This window comes from Haliaeetus albicilla, chromosome 24 (genome assembly GCF_947461875.1).
Source record: "Haliaeetus albicilla chromosome 24, bHalAlb1.1, whole genome shotgun sequence".
NCBI classification, from domain to species: domain Eukaryota; kingdom Metazoa; phylum Chordata; class Aves; order Accipitriformes; family Accipitridae; genus Haliaeetus; species Haliaeetus albicilla.
In genome coordinates this window covers 4,549,223-4,570,944 of record NC_091506.1, presented here as the reverse complement: position 1 = coordinate 4,570,944, position 21,722 = coordinate 4,549,223, and the positions used below count along the sequence as shown (strand labels likewise).

General features: G+C 40.5%; 1 long non-coding RNA gene across 3 annotated transcripts in view; it reads left to right on the top strand.

Annotated features, from left to right (window-relative positions):
- The window catches only part of LOC138690836 (uncharacterized), a 197,901-nt gene that overhangs the window by 62,079 nt on the left and 114,100 nt on the right, over positions 1-21,722 (top strand). For all 3 annotated transcript variants that reach the window (XR_011329648.1, XR_011329647.1, XR_011329649.1), the window contains exon 2: positions 2,965-3,190. This is a non-coding gene — a long non-coding RNA (uncharacterized lncRNA). The remainder of the gene's footprint in view (positions 1-2,964; positions 3,191-21,722) is intronic.

The window sequence follows — 21,722 nt, the reverse complement described above, 5'->3', positions numbered from 1 at the left end:
ATAGTGCCTACACTAAAGAACTATTTGCAGTCTGTGAGGGCAGAAGGATGCCTTCTGTCTTGTTCCAGAGGGTGTAAAGCCCTCTGGAGAGTATCAGTTGTTTGATGTAAAGCTGGAGCAAGCCTGCAGCCAAAAGTGGGCATAAGTAGAAACTCATGCCATGGATGGAAGTTACAAGATGGAGTTTTCCTGGATTTTTCGCCCTATGGTTCAGTCTGTAGGGGGTGTAAGGACTGAGTTGGTGCTTCAGCTGCGCAGCATGTGGGGCATCGAGTTTAGTTGCTTGCATTTCTCACTGCCTATTTTCATGCATGCTGTCAGCATGTAGTATATTGCCACCTCTACTTGTCCTTCAGGTTTACTGAAATCCGGGCGAAGGCTTCCATGCTAATGGAAGAGGACAGACAGACGCACAATGTAATTGAATACAAACCTTGTTTTCTTAGAAATCCAGGCAGGGAAAGTGAGGTAGTCAAATACGTACCTCCCTTGCATTGCTCCTGTTTGATCAAGCATCCCGGTGTCTCTGGGACTGCGGAGAGAAACTGTCCGCTGAGGGCAGCATGAGTAATGGCACTCGCACTCTTTTAAAACATGGTAATAATATGCAATATTTATTGTATTTGCGTGAATGTTCAAAAATTACGTGTTTTGCCTGAAAGCTATACCCGGCCTGGCCCCTGGAGGGCACCAACAGCCAACATTACATTTTTTTTCTCTTGCCTGTTAGTTATTACCCACTGACGTACAGCACTGTGAAGATGGCAAATATATCCCCATGTATAGATTAAAGTGAACTTGCTTTGCCTTGCATAATTTGGAAATTCAAAAGACCAATTTCTTAGTGTAATTGAAAACCGCTACATTTCAGGCTTATTCATTGAATCAGTATTTCCAGTTAGAATTCAAATTAATCTTTCTACCTTTAAACAAGATAACGAGGGTGTAGTTATATTTACTCAGCCTTTTAACAATCAGGTTCAGTGTAGCTGCATATGATTAACTACACATACACAATTGCAAAAGGTTAGTACGGGCATGACTCAAGTCATGAGGGAAATTCATCTCTTAAGGCTGAAAATCTGAACCGACAGTTCAATGCTCAGCCTAATGTCTGAGTCCCTCTGGAAGGGAAAAGTAAAAAGGAAGAGGAGAAAGGCGAAATGACCAGCCCAACGTAAGAACCATGTCAGCTTGTGTATGCTTCCCTCTGGATTTTTTTTTTGTTGTTAAATTTAGCCTGGAGTCCTCTTGTTTTAAAGTTGCATTAATGCAACTTTACTGAATTACTTCCAACACCTGTCAAAATGAGACGTGACGTCCAAGTGCATTTGTGGAGCACGTCTGTGCATCTGGATATTGTGTGGGCTGGTCAGCTGGAAACACAAGTTAGAGGTTTGTGTATGGAAACATTTATCTGGAGCGCACCCTGCTCTGCATCCCAGGCATCTGACGTGGTGGGTAAATTGGGTGGTAAAAATCCTGAATCCTGTGAAATGCTGATAGATGGGTTTTAAGAGCTCACATCTATAAAGAGAAGCCTAAGGGATAATTTGACCAGTATCATCCCAAGTTCCTGAGAGCAAGCACCTGAGACTTTGTGTGGATTCACTGGGTCTTTGGAGGGGCTTGGGCTGGCTCATCATAGATTGTGTAACAAGGCAGTGCTCCTGAAGTTCAGGAGAATTAAAGTGGACCCACAAAAATGATCAAGTTGTGGTAATAGAAGGCTTTTCAGTTTCACTAGTACAAGGCCCAGTGGATGAATGTCAAAAAATGTCAAACAAATCTGCAGTGAATGAAGCAAGGGAGCAGCTGATTGCAGGCTTTGGTGGGTTTTCCATCACTTACAATTTCCAAATTGAGATCAGATACCTTTCTGAAAGCTCAGCTCTAATTCTAAGATTAATTATGGGAAGTCCAATCTACCCTGTGTTATACAGGAGCTCAATATGAAGATTGTGATTTTTTTTTTTATGCATTAATATAAAAGGGAAGTTGCGCAAGGTCACATCAGACAGGTTTGAGAGCAGATGCTGTTCTGCTGCACTGCCTTTCTGCGAGGAGGTGCTGAACAAGTCCGTGTCCCCTGCAGCTATTTTCCCAGCACCTTACGTGGGACTGGGTTTTCTGATGCCGAAAACTTTTTCAGTTGTTTGCCCAGTAGCTAGGAGGCACGGTGGATAGATGGGCGCCCTGGATTTTCCCTGCAGGCTGCTGCAGGGAAGCAGGTGACTTGTACGATGGTTCAGCTGGCAATGGCCTTTGTGGAATGTGAGATGTTTCAGGGGGGTTTTGATTCTTCTTTCTGGGAACGGCAGGAAGTAAAAAGATTGTCAATAGGAATAGTTGACACTCAAACTAGCACTGCTTAACCGTAGTGGGCTTGTGGTCTCTGATAGCCTGCCTATAATCCACACGAGCTGATGCTCTTTCATTACCAGTGAGGCTAAGTTGTGTTTCCTTGCATTTGCAATAGCGTAAGACCATGCACGTAGGCAGCTGGTGCACAGTAACCGCTTAAGCTGCGCTTACTTGATTTGTGTATGAGCGTGAGGTCGCATACAGAGGGCACCCGTCAAAATAAATGTTGTTAATAACTAGTTGTTATAGCATCATGAGCAACAGCCATACAGAGATACCCTGAGCTGGGGTTGTAGGTGCGTGTTTGGGTTGTGCTGTCGCAACTTCTTAGCTGAATCTGGCCTGCCAGCTGGCTTGTGCAAACAGGCAAGAGGCAATTTTTCTAACAGGCTTCTGCTTTGTGCTCTACCAAGCAATCTATGGCTCATGCTTCATTAACTGAGACTTGCATTCTCATTTATACTTGCACAAAAAGTGAATATTCAATTTTACATGCGTGTTTATATTAAAACACCGATGTAATAGAACACCCTAAAGAAGGGTGAAGTACTTCTTTGTTGGCTGCTGTGCTAATTGTCCTCCTTGTCACTTCATTTACAGGTCTGGACTGGGTTACCTCTGCATCCGTCTCTGTTGCAATATCAGCAAGAACAAGCCAGGATGGCGTGCAGATTGTTTTAATTTGCACTGGGGGACTGTCTTTGGATCTATGAATAAGAAAGCATCTTTAAATACTCCCTGCCTCTACTGAGCTGAGTGCTCCTGATTTCCAGTTCTGCAGTGCATGTATGCACTTGGCCAGCAGGATCAGAGCTGGGCCTATAAGGTAAGTGTGAGCAAATTTATAATGAAGTCATTAAATTCATGTAAGTTGTTCTTTGTCTGTCCAGCATCTAAAATTGGACCATGGACTTGTTATTTCAAGCAGTAACATCATTCTGCTGTTGAATTAGCATGGCGATGTTGGGTGGGACTTGCTAGTTCTTCTGGCATCTTCACTGTGGGCTGTGAGTCTGTCGAGGGAAATCTGTGGTTTGGATAGGAGAAGAGACAGGGATAAAATTTGCTTGGGCAGTCCTACAAGCAGTCCTCGTGCTACTTTTAACTTGGAGGGACTAAGCAGATGGCCACCTATCCCGAATCTATCCCCTGAATTACTCTACTGTGCCCAGCATAAACTGGAAAGAGAAGAGATTGTGTCCTAATATACTTTTTTTGAAAGGCTAGCTATTGAGCTTACTGTGTGAAATCCTCTCCTTGAGTTACTAAGGGGTTTTATTCTGGATGGCACCCTGCATACGTTTTTCAGTCACAGACTGGAATGATTCCAGGGAAGCTGCTCTGTTCTGTTGCCTAATTAATAATACATCTTTTTAAAAAATAAATTAAAAAATTAATGCATATTTAACTGATAAGCTAGAGTAGCTTCAAAAGCACTATTTCAGTCCATGAGCTGCATAATACAGTGCTGTGTTACTTTGAAAATCCCAACTAGAACAAAACTTTGGAAGTGTGAGTTTGCATTATGCTTTAAAGTAGTTGGATGGTTTAATGTGTTGACTTCTTGTAAGTTTTTTTTTTTTCGCCTTCTTGGAGAGAAAGGATGGAAAATACAAAGCGCAGTAGCTTAGCGAGCTAAGTGAACTAGCGGAGGTAAAAACCTCCTTCTTTCCCTTTCTGAAAGGGATTTGTAACTAAGATGAGACCTGCAACAGGGAGGTGAAGTTGTAAAGCTGCTACCCAGCATTACCTCATTGTCAACAAGCTGTTCTGGAAAGCAGCTTATGCGACCATTCCCTTCTGTAGAGGAATGCAGGGTAAAATAAGGTGTAAAACTAGGATTTGGGAGAGGATTTTTATCTACTGCTATCACTGTCACTGTACAACACTGGCAAATGCTTTTCATTGTGCAGTTTCTCATAACGAGGTAAGAGCTAAGCTTTTAGCATGAACTTTTGCCATTGTCACTTCAGCTGATTCTCGTAAAAGCTGCTGACACCTTGTTTTGTAATACTTTACTAGGGCATAAGAAAAATTTATTATTGCAAAGCCCAAATAATTGGGAAAAGCCAGGTTGTGTTTTGATTCATTTGTGGCAGTTACTCCTCACCAACGCAGACTGTTGACATGGAGAGAGTAAATGACATAGGTGTGGAGTCCTAATGTGAGCATCTCCAGCAGACAAAGTTTCCTCTTGTTTGTTTGTTGTGGTTTTGTGTGTGTGCAGTTTGGATTTTGGTTTGGTCGGTAGTTGGTTTTGGTGTGTTGTTTTTTTGATTTTGTTGGGGGGTGTGTGGTTTTGGGTTTGGGGTTTTTTTTGACAAATCCGCTTTTTGCTCCTTACTATGTCAGGGAAGGGAAAAGTCTTTAGGTTTGTTTTCCTCTGGAAATGTGCTTTAAAATTCAGAAGTTTCCTTGGTTTCTAGAAGAGTCTTTTGCAGAGGTGATGAAGGGCTCTGCTTGTTTGCCCATCTTTGCTGTGCTGCTGTCTCTCGCTGCTGTTCTTGTTCCCTGGCTGCCTTACCTGGTACTCTGTGTGCATCTCCCAACCTCTTTTTTCCAAAGAGGTATGCCCAAAAACTCCGAGCGCACGGGGGGATCTCCCACTCACTCTGTTTTTCATGTGATTCAAGGAGTAACAACCAAGAGAAAGTCAAACAGTTGTTTTCTCTGGTGCTCAAGAGTGTACTTCAGGAGTCAGCTGTAAACAGGTGAGCGACACCAGGTACTGCTCGTGGCAAAGTGGCATTAGGGATTCGAGGCTTGGGCTGTGAAGAGATCAAAATAAACAAAGGTTGCTTTGATGAAAGCTGAGGCTTTGGTTTAATTTGCATGGGATCTAGATGAACGGCCTGTGTGATCAAAACAGATTGCATTGTAAATAGGTTCACAAAGAAACTGAGCGATGCCAAGTGAATGGAGCTCAGTTCGTGGGCTCAGAGACAGGACCCAATCTTAACCCATAGCAGGAGTGTGGGGGTGAGACAAGGGGAGTCAAAAGAATCTCAGTAGACATAATAGAGGGGGATGAAAGATGATGTTTAGCGCTTACATTGTTGAAGTTAGCTGTGGCAGAGACAGTCCTTGATAAGAAGAGCTGGCCCCAAGAACTAGCCAATGAGGCAGAGACAGTTCCTGATAAGAAACAGGAGCTGGCCCCAAGAGCCAGCCAAGACTGGTCTTGCAGCTTGGGTGAATATCAAGAAATCGCTGAGCCTGCGCAAGAAGAGGTTACTATCGGTGACGAAGAGGAGTCATCCGTCTTCATCTCTGCGACCACCAGAGGACCACCATAAAGAGGCACTGCGCAAGTGCGGTTGGGAGGAGACTATGGAAATGACCTCTTGGAGCTAATTTTAATATGAAGCAGGGATAGGTCATGCATATGTATAGGCTTATTGTGAATATGTAACACTTGACTGTATAAACTTGAGGCGAACTGCTGAGTCGGGCACGCATGACTTTGGTGGGACTACCCCCTGTGCTGCCCAGCGCTGAATGAACACACCTGCTTTACAATCTCACCGATTGTGGAGTCTGTTTTCTGCACATCAGGGGGAATGATGCAGGCAGCTTTTCATCTTCTGGTGTTTCAATCATGAACTTTGAAAGTCAATAGACAGTTCAGGTCTGTTGTCTTTTTGCTTGAGGGTAGAGGTAGTGGAGAGGTGACTGCATGCTATGCAAGATACAGAAATCTCACGTGGTGCCATATACAGCTCTGGAGCAGGAGGACTGTTTTGATGTGGCTGTACCTGAAGTGCTCTCACAAACTATCATGATGTAAGTCAATTTTAGCCCCAGTTAACAGACAAAATCATCTTGAGGATGTGCAAAATGGAATACATTAAGAGTCACAGAGTCCATTGATTTAGGAAACTCTAAAACCCATCTCTTCCCAGTGTCGGAAAGATTTATTAAGAGTTCAGATTGCAAATGTTCAGAAGCACAGGTGGTCACAGGACAAGAATTGTTAGGAGGGTAGATTCATTAAAGTCATTGCCAGCATTTGCTAAAATACTTTTCTTGGACAAATGACTCCTACAAGTGGAGATAATCTTTATTTGAAAGATATTAAATCTTCTTATCACTATGAACTAAATCTCAGAAAGGCCGAAGATTCCATTTTTCAGTAAACTGGTTCATGGGAGCCTTCTGGCTGCATTAAAGGTGAGAATTAACTTATTCAGCCAATAAGTTAATTGATCCTTATGGGTCCCTTGCAACTTGAGATATTCTATGATTCTACATTAAGTAAGAATGATTTGGGAGGCTTGCCAGTAAATGACTTGGAGGAGATCTTGCATTTAAATTCTCAAAAATGGTATTTAAATTCTTTATTTGTTTCTCTGGTATCTCCCAGGTTGGGTATCAAGCTATCTAAGTTAGTTAAACCTTTATCAGTTCAGCAAAAAATAAAGTCTTTCAAGTGGACAACTTTAAATCTTTAAAGACCTTTGCATTTCAAGGGTGCTTTTAACAGATAAATCTTTGCTGAAATGCTCCTTAGCAGAATTGCAATGCAGTTAATCTACCACCCTTCAGAACTGGCTTCCAAACTGAATAATGGAAATTACCCCAACTTCTCTATATGTTCCCAGCTACTTAAAGACAGTGTTTGTAACAGTAGGGAAACCAATAGTAGTGTGGTACCTGAAAATGAGATTTATCTTGTACTAGTTGTGAGTTCGTAAGGAATCTTGGAAACAGTGTTTTTAGTTATCAAACCCAGTTCCTGATTTTGTGAGTAACTGCTAACAGAATCATGGTAAAATAATCTAGAAGGATATTAGAGAGGCCATGTAACCCATCCATCAGTCCCAAGGCAGAATCAGCTATATAGTAACCCTGACAGATACTATTCAATGTGTTCTGAAAGTTTTCCAGTGGTAGAGAGGTGCTCAGCTAATCTATGCTGCCTCCTCATCGCTGCCATTAGAAAGGTTGTCTTTAAGTTTATGCAGAATCTTTCTTGTAGTTGGCCAAGAAAACTGAGTAACTTGTCTTATCACAAGTATGGAAAAAAGATTAAATTCTGCTCTATGTATATGAAGACTCTGAGGTCCCCTCATGATTTGCCTTCTCTTTAGGGTACTCAACCCTTAATGTTGCTAATCTTCCTTCGTGTCATGCTTTGCAAATCTCCGATTAGCCTTATTGCACTACTGTTATGCTCTCCAGTCAGTCTGTATCTCTCTTGATCTAGAATATCTTTCTCAAGTGTCTAAAATAGCATCTATCACCTGCTTTTGATTCAGTAACAGTGTTTGCTATCAAGCTTAAAGTAAACAAGTACTATTACTTAAATATTATTTCCTCTAACTGGGAGATTAGTCTTCCATAGTAACAGAAGCCCTGGATAAAATTAAATCTAATACTAAATATTAGTTTGGAAATGAATGTGAATTTTAAAATGAAATTGGGGTTCTAAAGCAGGCTTTAGCAATATCCAATCTTAGTATTTTTCCCCAGTGATTTGGACCCAAACAGTTTCAGTCCTTGACCTTTTTAAACTGACATTTCTCTATCCCCTTTACCTGTTTGCTCTTCTGTGAATACCCAGTGTTTCAGTCATGATTGCTATTTTCGTGTGTGTGCGTTTCAATTCTTTATAACAAGTTCCACTTCTCACAGCCAGTGTGCAAGCACTTGCTTGTTATGGAAGATACTTGTTCTCATTTGCACACACTGTGACATGACAACTTATTTCATGAAGAATGACATTTGTTGCTGATTTTGCCATGTGAAACTTTTGCAGAGCCTTCTCCCCCCCCCCCCCCCATACAATTAAAGCCTGCATCTTAGTGTACTGCCTTTTGTTTCTTTTGAACTCATCAGGGGAGGAATATAATCAGATAATATTTGAAATTACAGTCTTGGCTAAGAGAAAACATGAAAATGTGAGGTAGTCATCATCTTAGATTAGCATTCCAAAGCTGATAAGTAGACAGGCCAAATAATCTGCACTCATTTCTGAGCAACAATTTAGGATTCTGGGGAATCAGATATTACACTAAGCAGCTTTGAGGAAATAAGACTCAGTTAATCAAGGTGGGAGAATAAAGCTGCAACAGCAGAAGCTGGAGCCATTTACTAGTCACTCGCAGCCGAGGAATGCATATAGTCTTCATCCTGCTAGAAAATTACGGGTGTGCAGAGATAGAAATGGTAATAATAGAATGTAGGTAAAAATTTAGGATTAAAGGAGACCATTTGATCCCTTAAAACCAGTCCGGAAGGCTCCACAAAACCTCTGCCTCTCGTCTAGTAAGCCTCACCACATGCCTGGTGTGGGCACGGTAACAAACTCCAGACCTTGAGCACAAAAGTGGAAAAAATTGTGATGTGCCAGAGGGAAAGCAAGAAATAGGAAGCTCTTGCTGGTATCTTGAACTACTGAATTAGCAGCAAATTTGCTAGCTAAAAAAAAGTCCAGCTGGTGCTAAGAAATGGGTTGCTTTCCCAACTTCAAAGCCTCCACCAGGCTGTCCAGGGAGAATAATTTCTTCTATGACCAGTCCATTTAACTCCTGAGTGCATGAGCAAGATGGACTAAACTCCTGATAGAGATATTTTGGGTGGGGTTTTTGTTGGTTTTTTTTTCTGGTCTTGCAAAAAATGTTGAACAGTTTGGGCTTAAGGTGAGAGAATACCGTCTTGAAAGGTTTTTATGGAAATTGCTTCTGTAACAGGGCCAGAGAGAACCTTTCTGCACTGTGGTTGCAGAAGGAAATGACCATCTGAGTTACAGCTGAAGGAAATTTATTATCTAAGCCGTGGTTATTTTCTCAGAAACTTTGTTCTTCAGGATGTGTGCCAGAGGCTTCTCCTAGAAAAGGTTTTCTCTTCTGAGCATGGCTTGATCTTTCTTGGCAAATCCCTTCTGTCATGGGCCTGTTGTGAAGGAGGGAGAGCAGAGCTTAATTAAATGGGTTACAAAAGTGCATGTTGCAGTTTGCATGCTCTGAAGCAGGCAAGGGAGAGACAATTTGTAGGGAGACATTGGGCTCAAAGTCTTATGTTTATGTTTACAACCCCTGCTTTGGATGTGTGCGTAGGCACGAAGGTGCTGAAGTCAGTAAAATTTTGGCTAATTTTTGTAACAGTGAAGCTTTCAAAATTGCTTCATCTTTATGCAAGCTGGCTTTCTGAAGTGTTGGCATTCCGTGACATTCTGCATACTGTGCTAAATTCAGCAGGGTTGGTTTTTTTTTTTGTGTTGAAGTGGAACTACAATAATTTCTGAGGTCTGTGGCTTGTTTCAATTATTTACTTCTGCAAAAAGATTTTTATAAATCCTCCTTTCTCTTTCATATTATTAACTTTCTTGTCAAACTTTTATTTAAACCACAGAGGCAAAGATGGATCTTTCCTTTATAGCTCTGCAAAGTTAGATTTACTTCTTTGACCTGTTTCAGTGTGATTGAAAGCTAATCTGTCTCCTTTTTATTGGCTTTTGGTAAAGCATGTATTTCTTTGTTTCCCTTTTTCATTCTGCATTGTCTTGTGAAAATATGTAACTTCACTTCAAGCTGTAAAAAATTATCCTCCTACAGGAAGGAAAAAAATGACAACCCTTAATCCAATCCAAGAAAAGGTTTATGTCTTTAATTAGTTTCTTGGATTGTATTCATGTATGATTCAAATAAAATGAACTATGAGCAATAATAAGGGTCCTGTGGTCGCCTCTGACCTTGCAGAGAAGAACGCTAAAGCCAGAAAGCTTTTTTGGCTCAACATCAGTGATAACTACTTCAATTTGTCTGTCTTTGGAGCTAACTTTTTGCCATAAAAAGCACGTAGAGTGCTCCCACTGCAGTTAACTTGCTTGGCCAAGGGCGTGATTTGGCTTGTGGGCCGCTATCTCCAAAGACTGATGCTTTAAATAGCGTTGCACTCCACTTTATAATTAGTCCTTTCACAGCTCTAATCCAAAGGTATATGTTTCCAACCCCTCTGCAGGAGTTATTTACTATTGGTTTTTAATGCACTTGAGGACATGAAATGGCTTTTGTGTTATGCTACAGTTTTAAAGCTAATATTACTATTTATAGAGGTTGTTAATGTTTTGCCTTACTCAAGCAGATGATCTTGTGATCATTGCAGTATTATATTAGGCAGAGAAAATTTTGCCCCGTATACGTCATCATTCTTTGCTTCTAAAGAGCTGAATGACCACGAGGGTTATATCCAGGGTCATTGATCCTGGCACTGATTTTGATAGAAGGTGCTGACTCACAGCAGCGAGCCAAAATTGATCGGTGTTTCCTTCTCCAGCAGAAAGCATCTCCGTGGTGTCTGTAGCAAGCTCCTGACCCTCTCTCTACAGCAGGGCCAGCACTTCAAAGGCACATTGCTGAACTTAACGTACTGCTATTTGCAATGTGCTTGCAGAGTTGCGGGTAGGGAACACCAATAAAATCTGCACACTTACTACTTGCAGTAGTTAAATTTATCAAGGCATTTTGCTACATTTTCTATTCAATGAGTTCCACTATATCAGACTGTAAGTAAGTACTATAGCCACTTTCCACTTGTCTTCAGGGATGAAATACCATTTCACTGGCACGTAAGGAGCAGGTTCAGGTGCCTGGCAGAGCAGTGCAGTGTATAGCTACTCTTCACTGCTGCTCTATTGCTGAATGCGTGGAATCTCATTAAAACCACCAGAATTGTAAACAAAGTAGAACAAATGCTGCTAAAATTAGCAGCTGTTCAACCTGCCAGTTAGCAATAGAAAAATCTTCAGAAGACCTGTGTTTCACAGTGTTTTGAATACGATTGTTGAGTTCTGTAGTTTCTGTTTTTGTGTTGAAAGCATATGGATACATATTTTCATTGATGTTCCTGTTCATTCTTTAGGCATATTTTGTTCTGGTGTTACTGAGGTTTAATAATGCAGTCCTGATGTTCATTAAATGTGTGCTCTTCTTATATGGGCTGTTAAAAATATTTGTAAATTGCAAATTAATAATGTTTATTTAGCACTTTCACCTTATTTATGAAATCATAGTTTATTTTGGTGCATTCATTACAGTGCTGTTTAACTGTAAGACTGTATTTTGGTCACCTGCTGCCCCACCTGCCTACCAAGAAAAAGTCTCTAAAATCAACCAAAAAAACCCCCAAGCCCCTCTTTAAACCAGGCATGTTGATGTAGAAGACATCTAAGTACTACAGTAACCTCCACCCTGAAATCAAATGGCTAGATAATATAACCTTGAAGAGCTGAAAAATATTTCAGAGCACAGATGCACATTTCCGAATGAAAAGTTGGGTTCAGAAAGCAGTTACGACTAAGTTCAGCATCCAAGGTTAATTCATGAACGTTAAGGCAATCGTGGGGTAAGCGGAAATTTCAGCTTTGTGAAATGGAAGGCTAAGAAAATAAAGAAAAGAGGGGAACTGTTAAGAAATGGATGACAGAAGAACATAAATATTAAAAAAATAAAAAAGAATGTGTATGGATTAAAGCTACAAAGGGAATTCAATATTTTACTGGCTTAAAAATGCCAACAAACACAGAATTATTTTCTGCGCTCCTTGGTCCTTGTTGTCTAGCTGTGGAATAATGGGTGATCATCCACATACTTATTAGACCAAATGCTAATTTGTGCTCTACCTTCACTCAGGTTACCACCAAAAATGAAAATACCTATGGATTAAAAATCTGGTCCTCCCTCAGAACAATGTCATAATTCACATGGTGCTGCACTGGGAGCATACTCATGGCATAAATATCTTTATTTGTTGTGGTGTAAGGATACACATTTGTGTTTTAATGAATGTACTATAAGGGTCACATCTATAAGTTGATGTGGTTAGTACGATCACTTTGTTCAGCCTGATGGACTTTCGGGAAAGGTCGAAGTGATGTGGGTAGTGATTTGAGGACATCAGTTAGTTCCTGTTTTCCTTAAACAGGGTATGAGCTTTGCTTCAAAACTACATGCCCAAGTCTTTTTTTTTTATGTTCATGCCCGTCTTGTTGGTACTGCTTAATGCCTCTAGGTAAAGGAGCCCAAAGTAAAATATTTGGGGTAAGCATAAGGAAAACATTCTTTTGAAGTTGGTTAGGTGTGAAATATCTCAAAAGATAGTGGAGACGTTTCTCTGTGTAGCGAATCTAAAATTTTACCCATCTCTGTTACTTGAGTTGATCATTTGGGTTATCCTTTTAATTAATTTATGGGCTGGGACTCAACAATGCCAAGTGCTGCATAAGGACACAACCCTAAGTATAAGAAAAAGCAACAGATGGTTATGGATTTGGGAGAGGAAAAGAAACAACAGTGCAGTACTGGGTGTGATGATGAACTCTCAGCATCCTAAACGTCACCTTCACTGACCAGAAGAGTTTCGAGGAGGGACTTGAATTTTGGGGGAGTGTAGGGGAAGCTCTGCCCAAGTATTAAAGGTAGTATGGAAGGAAGTCCAAATAAAGGTGGTACTTTGAGATCTGTTAATTAGGAGGTGTTGGTGGATAGGTTCATGGGACAAACTGACTACTGGCTGAAGACTTGCAAGTTAGGGACTGACCATCAAAGGCCTTGAAAATTGTCTCCATTAGAAGACACTGTTTCAGAAGAGGGTTTGCTTCAGCTTAGACTTACCTGCTTTTAAAAGAGGGGGAACGATTTTCTCAATAGCATGTGTTAATTGAGCAATGCATGCATAGGCAAACTGATATAAATCATTGAGTTCAACAAGGAAAGGCTTTACTGTAACTCTTATGAATTACGGGGAATAATGCCTACCAATTACTGAGTTTGAGTGACAGTTATATTCACAAGTGAAAATCAGTGTGGTGTTTGTTGGTTTTTTTTTTTTAATTGACTAACCTCTGCCTTTTTGTGTAATGGCACATTGTGCTGTAGTCAGGCCACCAGCACGTTGACTGATATGACTTGGAATTGCCTTGACTTACTGATTTGATGGCTCGGAAAGCACAACATTGTAGCAAAAATTAATACAAATAAAAATGGCTGACTAGGAAGAGTAAATCAAGAAAATTAATGCAGCCAGATATAGCAAGTCTTTGATCATAGATTACAAAGATTATTTCAGTGCATAGAAATGTAAAGAGTAATGATGTCTTTGAAGAGTTTGTAACACAAAAGTCCATGTACATCACAAAGTATAAAGGATAGAGAAGGGTAAAGGATTAAGAAAGGAGAAGATAAGACTTTGTGCATCGTTAATGAAAGATGAGGAATAGAAAGACAAATGAAAAATTTCACTGCATAGAATGATGACTTTGATTCTTTCTTTTACTGATCTGTTGGCATAACACAATATGAGGATTTAAAGTAGTAAAAGAGAACAAAGGCACAAAACTACTGTATGGGTATCACAAAGCGTGAGGAAATGGTGGCAACTGTTTCCAACATGAAAAGGAGCCAAGAAGAGCCTATTAAAATGTGATGCATATAAAGTGCACGATGAATCAGAGTTTAAATCAGATTGTGCTACAGGAAAGCAAGTAAAGCAAGTGGCAATGTTGGTCTCTGTTACAGGGCTGTTTTCCCAGTGGAAGGGCAAAGGGGAGGCCAGTTTAGTGTATTTGCTGGCATGGGCTGTCAGCCTAAGCGTTACTAGATCGTGTACCTGCCAGGAAGATGACTGCTGGCAGAAGGTGTGTTGGAGAGGGGGAGCTCGTGTTCCTCGTTTCTAGAAAAATACCGATAAGCCGCTCTGTGTGCGGTGCCATCTGAGCTGGTTGGATTTCGGTGCTGGGGTTGCTGCCAGACCCGGGGCTCACCTGGTACTGCTCCAAGACCAGCCTTTTCCTTGTTCCTACAGTATTGCATTCCCTGCCAGAAATTTTCTAGACATAGTTATCTATGCTTATTTTTCTGCTTCCTTTAGGACTGTCAAAAATAACAACAAAAAAAAGGGCAGAAGGCTTGCCGCTTCCTTTTATTAGTTCAGTATGCCCCCAACCCATTGTTTCAGTTGTCTTACATGTCACTTCGTTGCAGACATCATGCCCGGATGATTATTTAGCAGTGGTAGGGGGTTTCTCTACCCTATATGATGTGCTACCTTAGAAATACATTTACTTTCAGTTGCCTTACAGCAGGTATTTTCCCCTCTCTGGGGCAACATTGTAAACAAGGATTTGATGAATTTTCTGCCTGTTTATTGCCATCTCTAATCTCTTCTCTGAGGAGCTTTACTGCTCCTGTTTGAGCCAGGCAATGGGGGAAGAAGTCTTTTTTTTTTTTTTTTTTTTTAAGTCTGTAGACTATGAATCATGGTGGAATCAATAGAACTTAATCCAAAACTTCTGCTGAAGGTTTTAAGGAGTCTATAAAACACATACAGCATGCAAAAAAAGGCACCAAGACCCCTCTGACTGCCTGAGATATGAAGTGGGCTGGGTTGCCAGCTCCATCTGAGATAGTAGCTGCTCCAAGCTGGTGCTGAGTAGAGCCTGAGTTGAATTCTGGTCCACTTCTCCAGCTTGCATGAGACCGGAGAGAGCTCCGTCAGGGTCGAGTAACACGGGGATCTGCGTAAGTAGCTTTGCACCGATTAATCTCTCCATTCCTTGGAGCAAAGGAGAAGGTGGGGATGGGAATGGCGATTTGTGCACAGGGTATTCTGCTCTGGTGGATTCCTGTATCAGCTAAATGTGTCATTGTTAGGATGTTTTTACCTCGCAGCGTAGGCTAGGATCGGGCAGCCAACTGACTGCTCTCTGCTCTCTCAGGAGATGTTGTTCTGGTTGTAGCTGTAAGTAATCATCAGAGGGCTTGAATTTCCAGAATATGGAGTTCACAGCGTAACAAATGAGTAGGCTTAATAACTACTTTCTGCTTTTAATATCTAGCACCTGGAAACATAAGTCCATAGTAATGTGAGCTGTTCTATATAGCTGTTAGGAGTTTTAGGAATACATATGGCTTAGCTGTAGGCACTGAGTTAAAAGAGTTCTGAAATGCCCTCTGCCTGCCTGTATTGTGTATTCTATAACAGCAAACAGCTCGTACTTGGTTTTGCTGAGGTTTATCTCATTGTTTGTGGGTCTTTTTTCCTTCTTCCAATAGGTTTTTTTAACTCCATCTTCAAACTTTTGCTTTCAGCATTGGTCTTGGTTGTATCTAAAAGCAAACATTAAAGGTATGTGGACAAAGTACTGTATTCCATCCGGCGTACTTTGAGGTACATGTTTTGAAATTATTTTTAAATACAATATGTAACAAGAATTTTACTATGAAACAAAACAAAAATTAGTATCTTTTGTATGGAAACTTTTTCTGAGTTGCATAAAAATCATACAGCTGTGCTGCATTGCATCAGCACATATGTTTTGTGAATTAAAAAGTATACTTTCTGTGATGATCTCCCATCTGCTGCTACCTCTGATAAATTTAATACTGGCTCCTGAATACTGAAACACTAGGATGCTTTACTCTGGCATGTACTTGACAAGTAGATCTTGTATCTCACAGGCTGATCCTCTTGTGGATGACTCCTGATGAAATATGTAAACAATAGGAGGTTTGGTGAAGTCAAACAAGAAAAAGGAAACATGGTTTATTTGTAGTTTAAAAAAACCAAACCTACAAAACCCGTCCCTTTTTCTGATAGCCTGTGCAATAATGTCTCTCCTGTATTAATTTATTTTAAAGTGAATTTCTTAGCAGCTTGATAGGTAGGCAGATGATAAAGTTTACACCTAGTGAAGAGACCTAGCTCTTCCATTTGCCATGAAGTCACTGCAGAGCTATCACGTACGACTGAAAAATCCAGCTGATGGGGGTAATCTGCTCCCCTGGTTTTATGGGTGTCTGGTCCAGCTCCTGGTGCCAGGCTGAGAGAAGGGAAGGATGAACTGGTAAATCCCTGGAGAGGAGACTGGAACGAGTGTGTGGAACTGTGCTGGAACTAGTCCCGCTTCTGGGGACACGGTGGGATGTCAGTGTATAACCCAGCCCACAAGAGACGGCTATCTCGGTGCTGGCCACCTCAAGTCGAGGGCTGAGCAGCAAGGCTGTCTTGGAGCCTTTGGTCGCGGGAGCGCTCCATCCCACAGGGCACGTGAATCCAGAGCTGGAGGCTGGAGTTTGGGATTGGTTGTGCACAGGGGTGAGTTGTATTTGGAGACAAATAGAGCCTTATTTCTGTTTCCCATTTCTATCACACAAAGTAGTTCCAAGTACAGGAGAAAAGATAATGTAATTAAAGAAAAAAAATAAACATTCAGTTGTTGTTTTGAATATACAGCTTCAAAATTTGTTTATTTTCTCATCCTTCCTCCTTAAAATTGTTAGATTATTTGATTCCCTTAGTGCAATCCGATTTGCAGAAGCTCCACTGCTGCCTTCATTTTAAGGCAATTTTGTCTTACAAAATCTGGAATAATTCCACAGGATTTCTGTAGAAGTCAAATCTCACTCTGGTTTTGGAACATTAAATAGCTGCCGCTTTGGGTTTTGGTTTGGCCAAAGTCATGAAATAAAAAATTTCAATTATTTTGCTGATGGCAGAGGAGTAGCTCCAGTATTTCTCTCACTGGGATGCGGAGTGTTCTGGGGAGATTGGTGCTTCCATTCTGGGCAATACTTCAGCCAAGAGCAGCAACTGTCCTAAACTGTCTCTGATGATCAATGATGGCAAAGAAAATCCACTGATATTTTTCATTTCTAAAAGCTGAGCAGTTCACTCCTACAAACGTGCTTTTGGATCAAAAATGATGGTGCTCAGGACGCAGCTGGATCAAGCATATGATTTCATTGTGTGTCTGTTTCCTTGCTTCTCCACTGTCACGCACTTTTGCAGTCATTTAATACCTTGTAGCCTGATTGTAAAGTGATTGCAAAATAGAACAAGCAGGTGCTTTTGATGGTCCTTTGCGCTCATTTTAAACTTGCTTCTTGTAGCTGCAAATGAACGCAGACCACAAAGCAAAGCTGAATCAGGGCCCCAAACATATTTTAATAGAAGAGTTTATTTTTAATGTGTATCAAAAGAAAAATATTTTTGTATTATAATATCAATGAAAGTCCCTGTAATACAATGAATAGCACAGTGGCATATTCAGTCAGTTCAAGATATTTAAGACATCCCCATTATTGTCCTGTAGCATCTTTTCTCCTTCAAATGCCACACAAAAGTGTATGCACAGTGTCCATGCTAGGCTGTGACCTACAAGCCTGGGCAAACGTGAATGAAATGTAATGCCAGTGAAAAAAATGTGAGGGAAGAGGTGAATTAGTACCTTGATAAGTATGGCACATCATCATAAACATACTGTTTTCTTGCTACCTGGAGATGGTGTTTTGCAAACTGTAGCTGAAAATAGCTTAGGGCAAGGCCATAAAAGTTACTAAAGTCCAGTGGTGTTTTTTTTTTTTTAAGCAATTATGGTTAATTGGCAGGACTAACCAGAGAATAAAAAGGTTCCCTTTAATCTCTCAACTCTTATTAACTGGAAATCATCAAAGTAAGGAAATCCATATGAAGAAGTGTTGTCCTGTCTATGTCAATATCTCCAAACGTGGTATTGTCCATAGCTATTTGACTAGAAATGTATGCAGAAGCAGTTGAGAACTGGATACACATAGGTGCAAAAAATTACTTTGCCTTCAGCAGCCCTAAGATCAGTAAACAGAAAATAGTCATTTGGGAAGTACAGCTAAGGTGAAAACATTGAATGTGTGTGGTAAATCGGTACCAATGGAACTGAAACACTAGAAAAACTCTAAAATAGCTTCCTTTCCTGAAAATAATGATGGTAGCTTAGGGAAAGCATACAGTTTAAGGGAAATTCATCTGAATAAGGTTCTAATCCTGGGCAGCGATCAATAAAATCAGGAATTCCATGTTCTTTAAAGGAGTAACTTTAAAAAAGAAATCCTCTTAATAGACTTATCTTACCATGGGATACAGTGGGCAGAGGAGACAAAGACTGTAACTCAAACAGCATGGGAATGCACATTATTAGCTTTCAAAAGATTTAGGCAATCTCTACTGTAGAGCTTCTGCTGATGCAGCTCTCTGGTGCAGGTACGATGTATGCTACCAAATGTTACCTGTTTATCACATCCTTTGTGGCTTAGTCTATGCTGTTTGAAAAGATGACAAAGAAATTTTATTTTCATAGTTATAACTAGGTCAGTGGTCTTGACAATACAGTGTGTTAGCTGGTGCTTACGGGTATCTGGTTTTTCTCCATGAGGCAATAGAGGATGTAACTACCTGGTAGAGGTCGGTAGCAAAGGCTAAGCCCTAGTTACCACTGGCACATGGTATTTGGGTCAACTACAAGAAGCCCATTTGTGATGGGCGTACTGTTATGTATATTTTACAGAAGATATCTACATAGTATTTCTGCTGTTCCAGCAAAGCTAGACAACTGGACAGTTCCTAAATAAACTCAAAAGCTTGCAACAAGTAGCCAGTCTTTGTACATGAAAATGCCTGAAATGGTTTTTGGATGCTCAGAAGTGCTGCTGAAGGTGAGGTGCAAGACATGTTTTGCTGTGCTTTGGGAGAATTTCAAATAGGACTTTAAAAAAAAAAAAACAAACTATTAAAAAAAAAAAAAGCAATGCTGGGTAACCATACAGATAATCCACCATGACTGCTTCAGTCTGGTGCAGACTGGTGTGAATCTCCAGAGGTGAGTCCATTGGTGCACAGACTGAAAGCTGGGAAGGGGCAATTATTTTAATTGAAAGGCCTTAGTGGTACTTCTTGACTCAGGGGGTAGCATTAGTATTACCTTTTACCATCCAAACAGGTCTTGTTTCATTGATTTCACCATTATCTTTTCTTCCAGCCTTTAATATAAGAAAAGTGAACTATAATTTAGAGAGGCAGCTAGGAGAACTGGATGCTAATGTTAAAATGTTCTGTTACAAGTTGGTTTTCAAATGATGCAGCACCTGCAACAGGCCTTTAAAAAAAAAAAAAAAAGAGAAAACCCCTCTGATAATTTTACTGCAAAATGGATACTTCATCTCTATAGAGAATAAAAGTGTCATTGATCTCTATGATAAATTGTATCTTGGTGTCTGAAAATATAGACCTTGTTTTTTTCATTATAAGGATGACCTTGCCTCTATTGTAAATCAAAAGTAACCAGGGATTTCTGGCTCTTATAAGATCTACAGGGGGGGAAAAATTACTCTGAAGCTGCAGCCCATTTTGGAGCTGAAGGAAGATAAGGGCAGAGCTTCTCAGTTTCATCAGGCTTACACCAGGATGGATTTCATTCTCTGTTGGATGGATGCTGTGTACTGCCCACTTTCCAAAGTATGAGATGAAAGGAGGAGCAACATGGGAGAGTTTGGTCTCTGGCCTGGAGGGGGTAGAGAAGTGGTGATTCTTCCTTAATCAGAAGAATTTCCAGAAACTTTCTCCAGCCAAGGTTCGTGTGCCAGCTGTGTCCTGTTGAGCAACTCTTTCTCGTTGTTCATAAATACTTCAGTAGTACTTAAAGCTTGATAATACAAAGTATTTCTCACTTTGCTCCTTTTAAACTTTGAATTAAAAACTGAACAGTAGTACTTAATTTCATTTTATAAATTGGGAAAAAAAAAGCACACATAGAGTCTTAAGAATTAAATGGTTTTAAATTATAGCAAATTCCAGAGCACAACCTCATTTGCAGGAGCCCAAAACTGATGCTAGAGAGGGCTATGGAGATCACTCTTCAAACTAGCGCCCTAATTGGAAAACCAGCCTATTTTGTATTAAATAATGTTGGCTATTTTACTCATCACTTTCCAATCGGTTATCTTGGATCTCAACTGAAAAGTGTTTTGCCTGTCCTGTTTCTCAAATGGAGAAACTAAAGCAAAGTAGCCTGTCCTAGAGGTGGATAGTGGTTAGTGCTGGGACGAATTACAGACTGAGGAGTTCTCCCGATGCTGGAGGGCACTGGTTTAGTGGATACTTCAGGCCTGGCTTGGAAGCGGTTGTGTAAGGAACAGTAAGGAGAAAACAACCTTGGAAACAGTTTGCATTGTTGGAAAGAGATCTCTGGTCTCCAGAAATACTGGCATGAGAGTAAAACCTTGAACAGTTTCAAACAGAACTTCACCAGTATTAAAACATAATAATTTTCCAAATGGTGGAGCTGGATGACCATCAGACTTGGGGCTCTGTTAGTTTGACGTTGGCATTGAACTTTGCTGTAGGGAGTTTGGGAAATGCAGGTGTGTGCTTTTGTCAGGAGTACTAGATAAATGTCTATCAAGTGCAAGCCTCACAACTATGGAAGGAGCAATTCAGGCAGAAAAAGCTGGCGTTCCTCCTTTAATTCCCTTCTCGGGATGTGGGGCATCTTCGATACAAACAGATAAGCCTTTTCCCTGGCCTCCATCAGTATGATATTGCATGGTATGTGGTGGAGTCCTTCATACTGTGCACCATCCAGCTACAGTCTTGTTAGATGTTTTTGAGTTAAGTCCCAGTAGATAATCCAAGTTTAAGTAGGAAAAGAGTTTATACTGGCCAATCTTCTATACTTAGCACTGTTGACATCTGGTCCCTTTGAGATGGTTAAGGTTCAAGCAAGTGTCACGCTAGGAGCTAGCAGGTCAGGCAGTAGCTTCCTATTAGGAGATTAGACTTGAATTAGACCTGCTTGAGGGGGTACCAGTGCCTGTCCCTCTTGCCCCTGCAGTTGTTCCCAAAGGCGCAATAAAATGCAACTCCCAAATTACTTGGTTTGAAATGTTTTACTTTGTTTCAAGTTCAAATGCCCCCTTTTTTTTTTTTTTGAAAGCTGAATGGTTCCAATGATTTCTGTGAAGGCAAATTCACTTCTCTGATGCTGAACTACCTTATTCATGGGACGAACTTGTTACCCTCACATTCCTCCTGTCATCTTTGAGGACTTCGCATTTCTATGATATAAGATAGTCTTACAGACATTGCTCCTCATCCATCAAGTGTGCTGAATAAGGCAGGATCTTAAAATTGAAATACGTGTTCATGTAATTAAAGACCATATCATTATGCACATAGGCACAAGGGGGCAAATTAGGATTGCACAGTCAGTCTTAATTCTGGCATTTCCAACTTTCAAGTGGTTGACTTTGCATCCTTAACAACAAGGAGAGAATGTGACTGCTGCTACTTTCCATGATATTCTCTTACCTAAGTTAAAGTTGGATTTCTTTAATAAACACTGAGATGGTAGCATTTTGTAGGGACGTTGTGTGGTAACTTTGCAACATAATATTCTTTTAAAATAAAACTTTTCTACTTGTTTTGGGAGTTCAGGTCCAGATACTTGACCCCCACAGGGGGAATGCATGCAGTTTCTTTACAAATCTTGGCTTTCAAACTGCACCGGCTAGTTGTTTGGTTCCGTTATTTAAAATCCTCATACCAGGAAT